Below are 14,272 nucleotides of genomic sequence, written 5' to 3' on the forward strand. Positions count from 1 at the left end.
TACCGTTGACTATTTATGTATGGTTCAATCATCCAGTGTCTGGATGACTCAATTAAAAGAGTTCTGCATCCCCATTCAAGCTCCAACAATTTGTCCCTCTCTTACTGAAACCCTCTCATCTCCCAGTACAAAACCACCTAGCAATTTTCCCATGTCAGTTAGCATCTGGAGACTAGCCAATGTCCCACTGGTTACGTAGTGGTTTTCCAAATGATGATTTTGTACTATACGGCATAGAACTGGGTGCTGTATGTCACAGGAAATGTGATTTCCTGTAGATCTGTGGCAAGCTCATGCAGTTGATCTTAATTAATCACCTCTCTGAATGCCCTTTGATCTTTTGGTCATGCTAATTTGGAGATTCTTGATAGTTCAACTCCTTACATTGTACCTTCATTAGTGTGTTTTTCCAATATGTGTAGCATTAACTGAACAGCCAGTCTTAGCTGTCTTAGTCTATCTGACAAAGAGATGTTTAATTCTGTTTAAAAAAATAGCTCAGGTTGGATACAACTTCACATGTTTAAAGGTTGCATCAGTGCGGAGAGATGTTCTACATTGGGCAATCCTAAGAAGTTCATTCAGGCTTCAGGGCTACTCCCTATATTGAAAATAGTGATAACATCAGAAATAGCTCTAAAAACAAAATTAACTCCTAGTGCAGTCATTGTGCTTCAGCAGACTTTTTTCCTTTGTGATGGTTTAAAGCTTGAAGGCATTAAAATAAGTTACTCTTCCTACCAATAATAGATTTTTCAAGCTGGTCCCATCTTGCATAGTTATCACCAAGCCAGTGACCTGCCCATCGTCCACTAGAGGGATATGTTGATCGGGTGATAACAATTCCACGTTCCCCTGTGGCATTGCGTACAGCACTAATATCAAAAATACAAACAGAAGCACATTAGATGTGGCAACCAAAGAAAAAAATCCCTTCTATAAAATACCTGATTAGGAGACATCAAATGGAGAGACCACATTTCTATGGAAAATGTAGTTCTTAGCTTCTGAGGCCCTGATCTATAACCATGTATTCACATGTTTAATTTTACTGCGAATGGAGTTAAGAAGAATTAGTCACATTAGAAAAGTTACTTATGTGCAGAAAGGTTTACAGAATGAGGACCTAAATCAGAACTACTTGCCAGTGGGGAGAAAGTTGGGGCTGCTGCCTTTACAGCCAGCATCAGAGTTCTCCAGAACAAACCTGTGAAGTGCTCAGCCCTTCTCAGAGAGCACAAGGATACAGACTGTCCTGGGACTGAGTGCCAAAAGGGGCATTATTTCTTGCATTCCCACATCTTGCACATTCTGGCCCTTAATATTTTTCACACTAGATTAATATTTTATAAATCTTATATTGTTGTTATATTATGTACTACACAATGAAATGATAACAGGGCTAATGGCTTGCAATTCTGTAGTATTTTTCTTATCTGAGGTTCTCAAAGAGCTTTGCAAGTTAGAGTTATAAAAATGTCAAAAGTTTCATATGTTGGTATGAATTAGATCAATTCTCTCTTCCAAGAACACAAACAAGAGAGGCAGTTTAATTTTTACAGACCTGCTATATCATTGACCTGCAAAAAGAAACTCAATGGTCACCCTTTACCCTGGTAAAGCAAGTTGTATTTGCCGGGACCATATTTCAGATGTTCAAGGTAGCGGTATTAGAAAATGGCAACCCGCTCTTTGGACCTGATCCAAAGCCCATTGAAGTCCACAAACTATTAATGATCGAATTGCAGATTATCGAGGGTGAGGCTCAATTATTCCACTGAAGCTACTTCCATTGATAGCAATGGAAATTACTCAGGGTTTACATCTCAGTAATTGAGGCCACAATTTGGCTACGAAGACACTAGTTTTTTTGAGAAGAAAAAGGTGAAAATGACTTACAAGTAGGTCGGTTGTGCCTGTGACCATCCATACAGACTATGTACATCATAGTGCCTGACAGGGGTCCCATCTGGCAGGAACTGTTGACTTTCCATGCACAAGGTCACGAGATCCAGCCCTTTTTCCTTTTCTGCCAAAGCTAATGAGGAGGAGATGAAAAGTCATACCATTAAACATAGTGACAACAAGAAACCAGGTAAGTCACTCACTCTTTGAACCACCATTTTTCCTTTACTACTGCCCTCTTTCAAATGCCTGTGTCCTGATGTATTTTGGCAAGAACATTTAGGGCCATGAGTTCCCAGCAACTTTGCAACAGTAGTTCCTCAGGTAGAATGATGGCATGATGTATCCCTTGATGGTATCACACCAATTTTTTGAGAATTTGTCTCCAAATACTATCAATGTCCAACACTCTTGTATACTAATTCATGGCCACAATATTATTACAATCTGGATAGAAGCATCTACCGACTATCAGTGTCCTCACTACAAAAGTGCTATTTTAGTATGTGGAATCAGAATCTTAGATTTTTAACTACAGCCCCAAAGTATATCACAGGAAGTAATCTTAAATAAAAGATTATTGTTGATGCTTACCACCCCTTCCTTGCAGCATGGATTTTAATATGAAAAATAAATTAATGCTTAATATTTTATGCAAAGTTGGACCAAAGAAACATTCTTATTTTGGCCCACAGAGAATAATTAATAATTAAGGATCTAATTTACAAATCTTTTCTGCTGAGTGACACAGGATATGATTTAATAACAATCTGTGTGATAATAAGAATGCAAAGTACAGATAAGATTCCTTACGTGGCATATAAGGTGGGTTGTTTAGAAGTGGTTCTCTGCAGCCATCAACTGCTCCATTAATAAAGCTTGCTGGTTCATTCATGTCCTGGGTTTTTGTTTGTTTTTTTAAAGAAAAGAACACAAATATTCAGTAACTTTGCCCTGAACCAATGTCAACTCAGATAGTCAATGAACTAAAGTTTCCGAAATGTGCCCGTTTGAATTCTAAGGGAAAAATATGCCATCTACTTGTAAATGAGGGAGGAAATATACACACAGATTAAATACAAATGGAAAATTCATTGGAACCCTTCTGCTGACAAACACTGTGCTGTTACAAATATTATTTCATTTCCTCACTAGCTGTTGGCCTCCCCGAGCTCTGACTGAATTAATTAGGGTGCTCCCCAAAACTTGCATTATATTTCCATACACTAAAGGCCCCTGCTTCTCAGTCTCCCTGGCTGAGAAGCTATGGACGTGGCTGTACAGCTCCCTATGGAGTACATCTGTGTCATTTCTGAATCAGCATGGGGAAGAGAGGAAATCACTACACAGGGCAGAGGGGTGCACTCTTTAAGCCTAGAAGCTGCTTGTGTTTCATGTTTCTCACACATCTCGAATTCTATTATCCATATGCACGTTGAGTAGCACCATATGCCCATTGAAATGTCCCCACAGATCACTGCAATCTGAACTCTGTGCTTGTCTTCACCAGTAAAGCATTTTACTATTCAACAGGCTCCACTTTGCATATTTTACTCGAGCCATACAAACTGCTAACCCTTAATTTGTTTAATATGAACTAACAGACAGACATTTGTGCTGGATTCAGAAACACAGACAGTAATAGATTTTTTTCAATGCTTGTCAAAGTATAGTATCATGATATTGATGGTGTTTATCCGAATTGGCATATCATTATTGTACTGTATTAATAAGCACAGAAATCTCTGTCTTGACATATTTCTTTAGGAGATGGATTCAGAGTTACATTTTCTGTAAATGGAAGCCATGCATATTGCAATCTCCTGAAGTTGAGATTTTCAAAGGACTCTAGGGAATTTAGACATGTCTTCTAATAAAACTAGCGTGTGTCATAATCCCCTAGACTACTTTCAAACTCAACCCAAACATTTCATATATCAGCCATTGGATAAAACATACTGCAGGAACACAGATTTTCTTAATAGAAGGTTTTCCCTCATGGTAATAATACATTAACCCAGTTATTTTACACTGAATGGCAACAATTATTTAGAAAGCAAGTTGATCTTTTGCAGTGATTTTGGGAGGAGTTGTTAAGAGAACATTATTTGTCAAAACAATGTTGACTGATATGGCACATTTGGTGAATGTGGATATAGATTGTACACTCATCACATCTACAGATATTCCATGAATTGTCTATGTGGTCTACATTGTTGCATTTTAGGCAATTTCATAACCTGAAATTTAACTTTTCCGCAGGGACGAACGTGCACTAATAGTGATGGGACGAAGATTACACAGAGCCCAATTAAACAATAACTCACTGAAGTCAATTTGGTTTTACCCCAACTGTTTTGAGCACTAAATTGACTCACAAAGATTACACAACTGGGAAAAACCTATGCAGGGCCAGGCATTAGATTACTTTGCTAGAACTAGTGCTCTGATTTCCCTTCCTGCTAACTTGCGTTTCATCCACAGTTGTTTATACTGGCTCACCACAAAGTCAGAGCCGATCCTTGAACTCCCACAGAAAGCAGAACGTAATGTGACCATCAGGCACAGAATCCCCAAAACATACAGCATTAAACACATACATTATGTTTGAAGTGATTGCTGAGGCTAACCCTCAGGTTACCTCATTGTGGGCTCAGCCATGGTATTAAAGATAATGAATACTTAGTAGCATAAAAGTTGCTGAAACCTTCTTAGAATAGTAAGAATTTTGTGAAACCGGTAACAAATGTCCTACAAGGTGTATTACTAAACAAAGAGAAGGCATGCACTTACAGTCCACAGGCCATCAAATTTTACACTCTTCGCTGGATCATTTGGATTAGTGTGGAATTCTACTATTTCTCTTTGCCACCACTGTGCTGTAGAATTGCGGAAGAAATCTGGGAAAGCTGCATAAGCTCTGTACAGCTAAAATAGTAACAGACAATATAGGAAAAGAGACACAGGTTTGGATATCAATGTATTCAACTGCTTTAACAACCTAAACAAATTAAACCACTGGCTAAGATTGTAATTAAACTACAGAAATCTATTGTTAATATGAACCTACAGTGGTATGAAACTCAATCCTAAAACTCATATTCTTTGTTAACTGTTCAAGTAAACATGTCTCTGACTAAAGCAAATAGTCTCAGGTAAATAAAGCATTAGACTAAATGTATAACCCAAATGAAAAAGAGACAGTAAAAGCACCAAAAGAATGCCACAATGGCTAAACAGCAGAGTAAGGGAGGCCATTAGAGGCAAAAAGGCATCCTTTAAAATTTGGAAGTCAAATTCAAGTGAGAAAAACAGGAAGAAGAACAAACTCTGGCAAGTTTATTATGAGAGTATCATAAGGCAAACCATGAAAGAATTTGAGAAGCAACTTGTTCAAGACATAAAAACTAATAGTAAGATTTTTTAACTACATCAGAGGCAGGAAGCATGCCATTTAGGCAGTGGGGCCATTGGATGACAAAGGTGTTAAGAGATCACTCAAGGAAGACAAGGCCCTTGTAGAGAAGCTAAATGAACTATTTGCATCAGTTTTCACTGCAGAGGAGGTGGGGGAGATGCCCACAATAAAGCTAATCTTTTGGGGCAATAAATCTGGATAAAGATAATTTGGAGGGCAGGGGGGAAGAATCTTGTAAAAGTAAGCCATGCCTCACCGTTCCCTTAGAATTCTTAAAGGGGCTCAGCAAGCATATGGATAACGGTGATCCAGTCAATATAGTGTACTTGGATTTTCAGAAAGTCTTTGTCATGGTCCCTCCCCAAAAGGCTTTTAAGCAAACTAAATAGTCATGGGATAAGAGAGAAGGTTGTCTCATGGACCAATAAGGGATTGGTTTAGATGGATCAGCAGTCTGACCCACTATGCCAGGTCCTATGTTCTTAAGTTATGTCAGCATGACTCTTAAGAAGAGGATGAACCATTCATTTCTCCCAGGACTCAATTCTTAATATAGTACTGACTTGTAAACCAGTACTACACATAACCTATCACAAAGAAAGCAGATGTTGAAGGCCCGAGACAACTTTAGGTCCCGATTATATATATTGGTTTCAGAGGAATTTGATGCTGCTCAAGACTCTTATGTTTCTTGCTGGTGCCTCGCCACACTAGTAGGCCAGGCCTGAACAGCTTGTATCTGTGGGATTGCTGTAAGGTAATAGGGACAGAAGTTGAAATGCTGTCTCATTGACTGTGTGTTCACTGGAGTAGAAGGTACAATTTCCAGCTTGGGTAGACAGAACAGTAGCAGCTCTGATTGAGCTAGTGTCATAAAAATAGAAGCAGAGCTACCATGGTGAAAGCCACAGAAGTGCCTAGCAGATCAGAGTATGATCCCTTCTGTGACCCTAGGGATGTACGTAGGCTGCTCGCTCCTCCCAGTGCTTGGGCTGATGTGGCTACACTTCGATTTTTAGTCTATGTGTACTTAATCTGGAAATTACATCTCCTAGCTCTAGCGCAGACATATTATAAGCCATTGGTTTCAATGGAGCCAGGATTTTACCCTATATTTCTATAGGATTTTATCAAGCATTAATACAATTGGGGGAACCAAAATCTAAATGAATGGAGTGTGAGGAACACTAGGGATTACCTCATATGAATGGCTGGGGGGTTTAATAGTCAACAGTGTGTGTGATTAGCAATAGTGTTCGTTGACAATCCTACCGCTGTTCAACGCTCTCAATTTTGTAAGATTTCATTATCCAACTCTTTTTTTATTATACGAAGTGTAGGTGTAGGATGATTAGTTTATAAAATACATTTCATAACTATTGTTTATTATTTACAATTTGTTTTGCAGCCTTACAGACCAACTGGGAACATGGTTTTATCAGTGTATATATAGAGTGCTAGACAGTCCCTGCCCTGAAGATCTTACAGTTTAAGTCCATAAGACAAAGGGTGGGAGGAAGGATAGAACACAAAAGCAAAGGGACTTTTTGAAATATTATATTAGTTCCATGATTTTTCCCCTATTAAAATAAAATATAAAATCTGTGGTGTGTGGGTGTGCTAGGAGGGATTAGCGAATTGGAAAGCCAAAGAAAGGGAGATCATTCACAGAAGGGAAGGAGAGAAGAGGGACAGGGGAAGGAAGGACGAAAAGTAGAGTAGGCTCAGGTGGAGAGACTGTGAGAGAGAGGGGGCTGAAGGGAAGATTAGTGGAAATGTTAAGCGTACATACCTTGATCTGTGTTTCTAAATCTGCAGACTCATTAACTACTACATTAGGATAATCTGGCCAAACCTAAAGAGAACAGAGGGAAGAAAAGAAATTAAGCTACACTGAATTGATTTTTATGTAGTTTGCGAGACCTCCTACAGCTTTTAAAATATACTCTTTGCAGGTCACAGTGTACTCTCAACTGTCAAGAAAATGTTACATGTTTTGCAGTGTACGTACATTTAGCAATGTACAAAATAAATTCCTTCTGTGCACATTCACATCTCTCCCCTAAGAAAAGATATACAGCTGAAGATCATTGTTATAGTGATCACACTACAGTCTAAACCATCTCACTATTATCTCTCCCAGAGTTACCACAGACACCCTAAACAAGACGGGTGGCGGGCAAAGTCATAAGAAAGTCCTCAGTTAAAAAAAAATACAATTTATTCAGAACAGTCATTTTTGCCTTTGAAATCCACTCCTCATGGTTAAACTGTAGTTCTCACAACAGTACCTTTGCCCAGACAATCTCAGTGCTGTTAGGCCACTTGATGAAGACATCATCCTGCACACCTCTTGTGAATGGTGGATAAGCATTTGTCTCATTGCCAGAGATAGGTGGGTCCTAAAATACAGAGACAATCCACTTTTACAGTTATTTTAAGAAAGCAAATATGTACATTATTTAATTCATTCAGTGAATTCTGGTATTTCACTATCTAGAAGTATACTAAGTGAAGAAAAAAGTACCAAACTACTGACCAGAATAGCGACAAATCTCATTCCTTCTTCTTTTATTCGATTAATCAGAGCAGGAAGTCCTGCAAAGTTTGGGCTGAGAGTAAAGTCTAACTTCCGCTCCATGTAATCTATGTCTGTATACTGTACATCCTGCAATAAGTGAACACAAGACACAAAAAACCTTAGAAATTAGTTTAGAAGTCAAAGGCGTAATTAACTTTAAGAAAGTCTGATTCAGACCAGATTAGCTTCAGAATGTTCAAATGCTATCATCTGGGGTTCTTATTTTTTTAAGAATTAGTTTTCCTGACTGTAAGAAAAGTGCTGGCTTTAACAAAAGTAAAAGGGCAAAATATTGTATTTTAAAGCAAAGACATTGGGCTAGATTCATCAGTATGTTCTATATATTCATCCACACTATACATTTAGTGGATTTGCACCAGGAAGAAGTTGGCTCAAAATATTTAGAGAGAGGTACAATTTAAGATTTGAAGGAAGCACCGTTTTCTGTGAACATATTTTTACAATGTTCTTCTATAGCAGCTAATAAAGTTAAGTAAAGAGATATATAAATTGCAGGGAGAATGCCATGAAAACAGAATGGTACAGTAACATTGTGACATGGTGGAAAAATTGTATGGTCCTTTGACTTAAGCAGTAGTTTAAACTGTTAATTCCTGAGATCAAGAATTCAATCTTGATCGATCTTGGTGGGGAGGGTTAGCTTAGTGGTTTGAGCACTGGTCTGCTAAACCCAGGGTTGTGAGCACAATCCTTGAGGGGACCACTTAGGGATCTGAGGCAAAAATCAGTACTTGGCCCTGCTAGTGAAGGCAAGGGGCTGGACTCGATGACCTTTCAAGGTCTCTTCCAGTTCTAGGACATAGGTATAGCTCCAGTTATAAAATTATATAATCCTGTAAATAAACTGACCAGGGTTGTTGTTACAAGTCAGGGATATACATAAATGGAGATGAACTGCTGTAGCCCTCTGACACCTGGGATAAACTTCCTTGCCCCAGAAGAAGTGTATTACCCATGCTAACATCAGCAGATATTTATCTGACTATAGGCCTTGTCTGCTCTTGGACAATATGATGTGTTCTTAACTCAAGTTATCTAATTCAGGTTAACTAATACTAGATAAACTCATAGTGAAGACAGGGCAGCTTGTAGTTTCCACACATTAGGTCGAAGTAAACCACTAGCCACCAACAGAGTGTAAATGGAGTCAAGAACACACAATGTGTTTTTTTAAAAAGATGCATTCGCTAGTGATCACATATAGAGGTTTACGAGTTTGCGACTCTCTCTAAGATAATGTGCTTGGTCCTTTAATTCAAAAAATAGAGGCTCGTGCTTTTAGATCCAGAGACGTGGGTTCCATCCTTGCAGACTACTTGAAAAAGCGTATCATTACAAATGGTGACCCGTACTGGGATATGACCTACTGTGGACTTCATCCAACTTCTGCTCTTACTTAACCTTAACAGTAACCTTAGCAATGTTAAGGAAGAATAATTTTCCAAATGAACCTATTCTGTGACAGCCAGATGCATGGATACAAGGAATATGAGGCAGAATTCAGAATTAAGAATTAAGGTTCTGCATGAGGACTAAATATGGATGAAGTTAGAGAATATTTTGCTCCTCAGAATCTGTAGGAGATGGAAGCGAATGCCTTATGGTATGTTGGACAATCTTATCAACAATGTTGACAACACTGTAGGTGATGCGAAGGTGACAAGGAATGATGCAGACTTTTCCCTTAACTTTTTTCATTCTTTCCAGGTTGAGTAGCAAGAGTCGGTCCTCATAGGACTAAATTTTGTTTTTGTTTGGAGTAACGATAATATCATCTGTGAAGAGGGCATAAACGGGCTTAAAGCATCCAAAGAATACCGTTTCAGTACAGTATGTGGTTTCATTTCTATAAATTATTTCTCATTTCTTTTGCCCTAGAGAACAAATCTGTGATTAGAGAATTCAAAAAACATCACTAATTATAACTACAAACAACATACATATGGTATCCGAGCTGCCTTCATTGCCTCATAGAGGTCAGAGACTTCGGTGTCATTTTGGTATCCATAACGGCATAACTGGAATCCCAAAGACCAGTATGGTGGCATGACCGGTCGTCCAATCATCTAACAACAATAAAATAGAGGGGAAGAAAACATTTAATCATGGTAGTGTGGAAAACTGGACAAAAATACAATAGATTGTAGAGCTTTCAACATAATTAATCCTACTGCAGTGTATTCCTGAACAACCAACTCCGGCGTTGCGCCCAACACCATGTAAAAGTCCAGAATTCCTCCAATAGTGCGATACGTCAAAGCAGGTGTTGGCTGGAATGTGACATCTGCAAATGCAGAGCATACATTCAGGAACCAAGTAGCTGAATAAACCATTTTTATGAGAAAGTGCACAATAGAAGAAACTATTTCTGAAAGTTTTTCTTTCTTTTTTACCCATTGCATTACTGGTAAGCAAGAGGACTCCATGAGCATTTCCATCATTTTCCAGGCCCATGTAAAAGGGATGGAAACCATAGGAATTCAGTTTGTACTGCAAAAAGAAGAAAAAAATTATGGTTTCACTTTGGAGGTGAACATAATTTGTGAAAGCAGCAAAGAATCCTGTGGCACTTCATAGACTAACAGACAAGTTGCCACAGGATTCTTTGCTGCTTTTACAGATCCAGACTAACACAGCTACCCCTCTGATACTTGACATAATTTGTGAACATTCTACTGGCAAGTAAACAGTCTAATATTCCTAAATGATTACTGATAAATCCACTCTACTAAAATAACTTTCCTACCATTTTCATCTTTTAGGCACTTTTCTTGTATTCTACTGATAAATTCAACTGGCCTTTTGACATTTTTTGTTTTATACAAAAAGTTTTCAAGGTGTGATTGTAAAGGTCACGAGAGTACAGCTATGTAAACAGAAGACAGCAAGGTATTTAATGACTAGACTGATGAAGCAGCATCTAAAGGAGAGAAACATGTAACAGTCTATAACATGATCCACTCATGGATTTTCCTATCACACATGTTTAACAATGACAGCTCAGCACTTTACAACAAGAAAACCAATGATTATGGAGCACTCATTTTAAAGGGTCAAGTCATGTAGTTTGCTAATCCACTGAACTTTCATCTCAGCAGTTTCACAGAATTCCTTCATAAAAATTTCTCCATACTGTGGCTTGCTGGAATACTTGTTGTGATTGCTCCAACTGCAATGTGATGTGTGTAACATGAACGTACAGTTCTCATCACTGAACCAGTTTTCATAAAAACACAAGTCAGGGTGAGTCAGTGATCAGTCTTAGTCGTTTTATACATGTGTATATACAGAAATTACTATTTACATTTGAGGCCCCAGATAGATCCACTTCCTTCCCTTTCTGTTGGCAGGCAGAAGCCCTACCTGGGCATATTTCTATATCTTCTCAGGGAGTGAGGCCAGCTTGGGCAGCAGCCCCAGACTATGAACTTGGAAGAGTGGACATTTTTGGTACCCTCTTAAGCCAGAAAAGATCACCCAGGATTATGTCGAAGTCCTCCAGCATTTAGTCACATTTATAGGAGCAGCCTGAAAGTGATATGAGGTTGGTTCCATCTGAGCTAATGCCTGCCCTGCTCACAGGGAGATGTGACAATTGCATTCTCCGTGCTCCCTGCTTCTTGCTGCTGACGTCTTGGCGCCTTAGGTTGGCCCGCGTAGTGAGGGGATGTTGGGCTTGCATGACCTGGTACTAACCCATCTCACTCTTGGAGGTGGAACCATTGTGCTTATGTTCCTCGCCATTTCTGTCCCAACTTCACCTATGGGTGTTGGTGTGTGCTTTCAGAATTGCTGGGCACTCTCCCGTAATTCCCATTATAGTCAACGAGAGCTCTCAGCATCCAGCATCGCAGGAAACCTGGCCAATGTATATTTTAACTATGTGTGTGAGAGTGATTGTCTATGGGTTGCTCTCCCTCTCCCTGTCCTCTTTACACTAGCCACATTTGAAAAGTGAATAAAACTGCTGCCAAGACATGTCTCTATGAAATATTAAAACCACAGTATTTCAGGCTAGAAGTGGATTTCACAAAGTGGCCTTCAACAAAATCATCACACCTTGAAAAGTTAATAAAAGTTAAGTTTCCAGAACTTGGGAAGGAGGAGAGAAAACTGGCAAAAAGTATGGTCTAAAATAGTTCTCCAGCTCTGCTCAGTTCTTCTAGAACCCAACATAGACCATAGAAACATAGCAATTGACACAACAGATAAGAGCAGTGGCCCATATAGCCTGCTATTCCATCTCCAGATGTGGTATATATTAGATGCTTCAGAGAAAAGTGCAATTATTCCAAAATGGAATAACCTGTTTTAAGAGAGGTTTTTTTCCAAACTCCAGGTTACCTGATAGGACCTTATCTGTTACTAAAATTTGTTTTGGTTTGTTGTAATGATAATGATATCTGTGACCAGGGCATATCATACACCAGTGTTACTGCCTGCATTGTTTTAAAATAAAATATACTATCGTCACCCTGGAAAAAATCTCTAAATTATGTGTACCAAGAACATAGTAGCTGCTTAGAAAAGAATCTAATTCAAATTTTATCTCTACTTACACCAGGGGACTGGTCTTTGGTGAACATTCCCCAGGTCTGCCAGTTCATATCACGCCGAAACGTAGTGTGTTCAGTTTCACCAAAGCCGTAGACATACTGTGATGGCAGACGAGTAGAAATCTGAATGAACATGTCGCTAAAAGTGAAGCCAGGTACCTGAGAATCCCAACTGAAACAGAATGAGAATTATCCCATTATCATCAGTAAAGACATGGAAAAGCCATTAAGAAAAGCAATTGCATGGCTACTACCCCGAATATTCTCGGGAACTTTCAAAATTCTCAGCAACTATTATTTGTTGCTGAGAATTTTGAAAGTTCCCGAGAATATTCGGGGTAGTAGCCATGCAATTGCTTTTCTTAATGACGCATAGGGTGACTATTTAATCTGCTAGAAGACTATCTGTGTCAAGTGTAAGGAAGTTGGGTATTATTGAATACACTCTGGAATTTAGATAAAATGAACACTAAATACCTATTAAGAAGTTTCTTAGTACTGAAGGAAACTCTAATTAATGTATATATTAATTTCATAGATTCATAGATAGATTCATAGATTCTAGGGTCAGAAGGGACCAATGTGATCATCTAGTCCAACCCCCAGCACAAAGCAGGCCACAGAACCCCACCCATCCAGTTCTATAACAAACCCCTAACCTATGCCTGAGTTATTGAAGTCTTCAAATTGTGGTTTGAAGACCTCAAGCTGCAGAGAATCCACAAGCAAGTAACCCATACCCCACGCTGCAGGGGAAGGCGAAAAACCTCCAGGGCCTCTGCTAATCTGCCCTGGAGGAAAATTTCCTCCCGACCCCAATTTCAATTTCAGTGATGTTTTTAAACCCAGTGTATTGCATGCTTAGTAATGATGACATATGGGGAAACCAAGCGGATGTTAAAGAGGCTGATGATTAAGGTTTGAATGATTTGTGAAATCAAGGTTGAAGACAGTTTTGTTGGTTTGGATATGCACCTGAATTTTCAAACACAAATCAAATTGTGAAAATTTTGGGTCTCTTGTGTAATTTGTGCTGCTACTCAGGAGAAAAAGTTTTCATAGATTCAGAAGATTCCAAAGTCAGAAAAAAACATTGAGATAATCTAGTCTGACCTCCTGTATAATACAGGCCATAGAAATTGCCCCAAAATAATGCCTATTGTCAATGATGGAGAATCCACCACGACCCTTGGTAAGTTGTCCCAATGGTAAATTACCCTCACTGTCAAATATCTATGCCTTACTTCCTACTCTGAATTTGTCTAGCTTCAGCCGTCAGCAATTAACTGTGTTATATCTTTCTCTTCTAGTTCGAACAGCCCATTATATCTATTTGTTCCTTATGTAGATATATACAGATTGCAATCAAGTCACCCCTTGGCCTTCTCTTTGTTCAGCTAAACAGATGGAGCTCTTTCAGTCTATCACTATACGGTGTGTTCTCTATTTGTTTAAATCATTCATGTGGCTCTTCTCTGAACCCTCTCCAGTTTAACAAAATCCTTCTTGAATTGTCGGCACCAGAACTGGACACAGTATTCCAGCAGCAGTCGTACCGGTACAAAGATAGAAATAAAATAAATAACCTCTTTACTCCTAGGCAAGAGCCTCTTCTTTATGCATCACAGAAATGCATTAGCTCTTGTAGCCAGAGCATCATACTGAGAAGACCTATTCAGCTGATTTCCCACCATGACCCCAAATCTGTTTCAGAGTCACTGCTTCCTTGGATAGAATCTTGTATCATGTAAGTATGGACTTTGTTCTTTGGTCCTAGATATATACATTTAT

The 14,272-nt window shown here is 38.8% G+C and overlaps 1 protein-coding gene across 1 annotated transcript in view; it reads right to left on the reverse strand.

Moving 5' to 3' along the window:
• LOC127057242 (probable maltase-glucoamylase 2) overlaps positions 1 to 14,272 on the reverse strand; it is a 49,321-nt gene that overhangs the window by 12,573 nt on the left and 22,476 nt on the right. The window lies entirely within an intron of this gene.

Source organism: Gopherus flavomarginatus, chromosome 8 (assembly GCF_025201925.1).
Source record: "Gopherus flavomarginatus isolate rGopFla2 chromosome 8, rGopFla2.mat.asm, whole genome shotgun sequence".
NCBI classification, from domain to species: domain Eukaryota; kingdom Metazoa; phylum Chordata; order Testudines; family Testudinidae; genus Gopherus; species Gopherus flavomarginatus.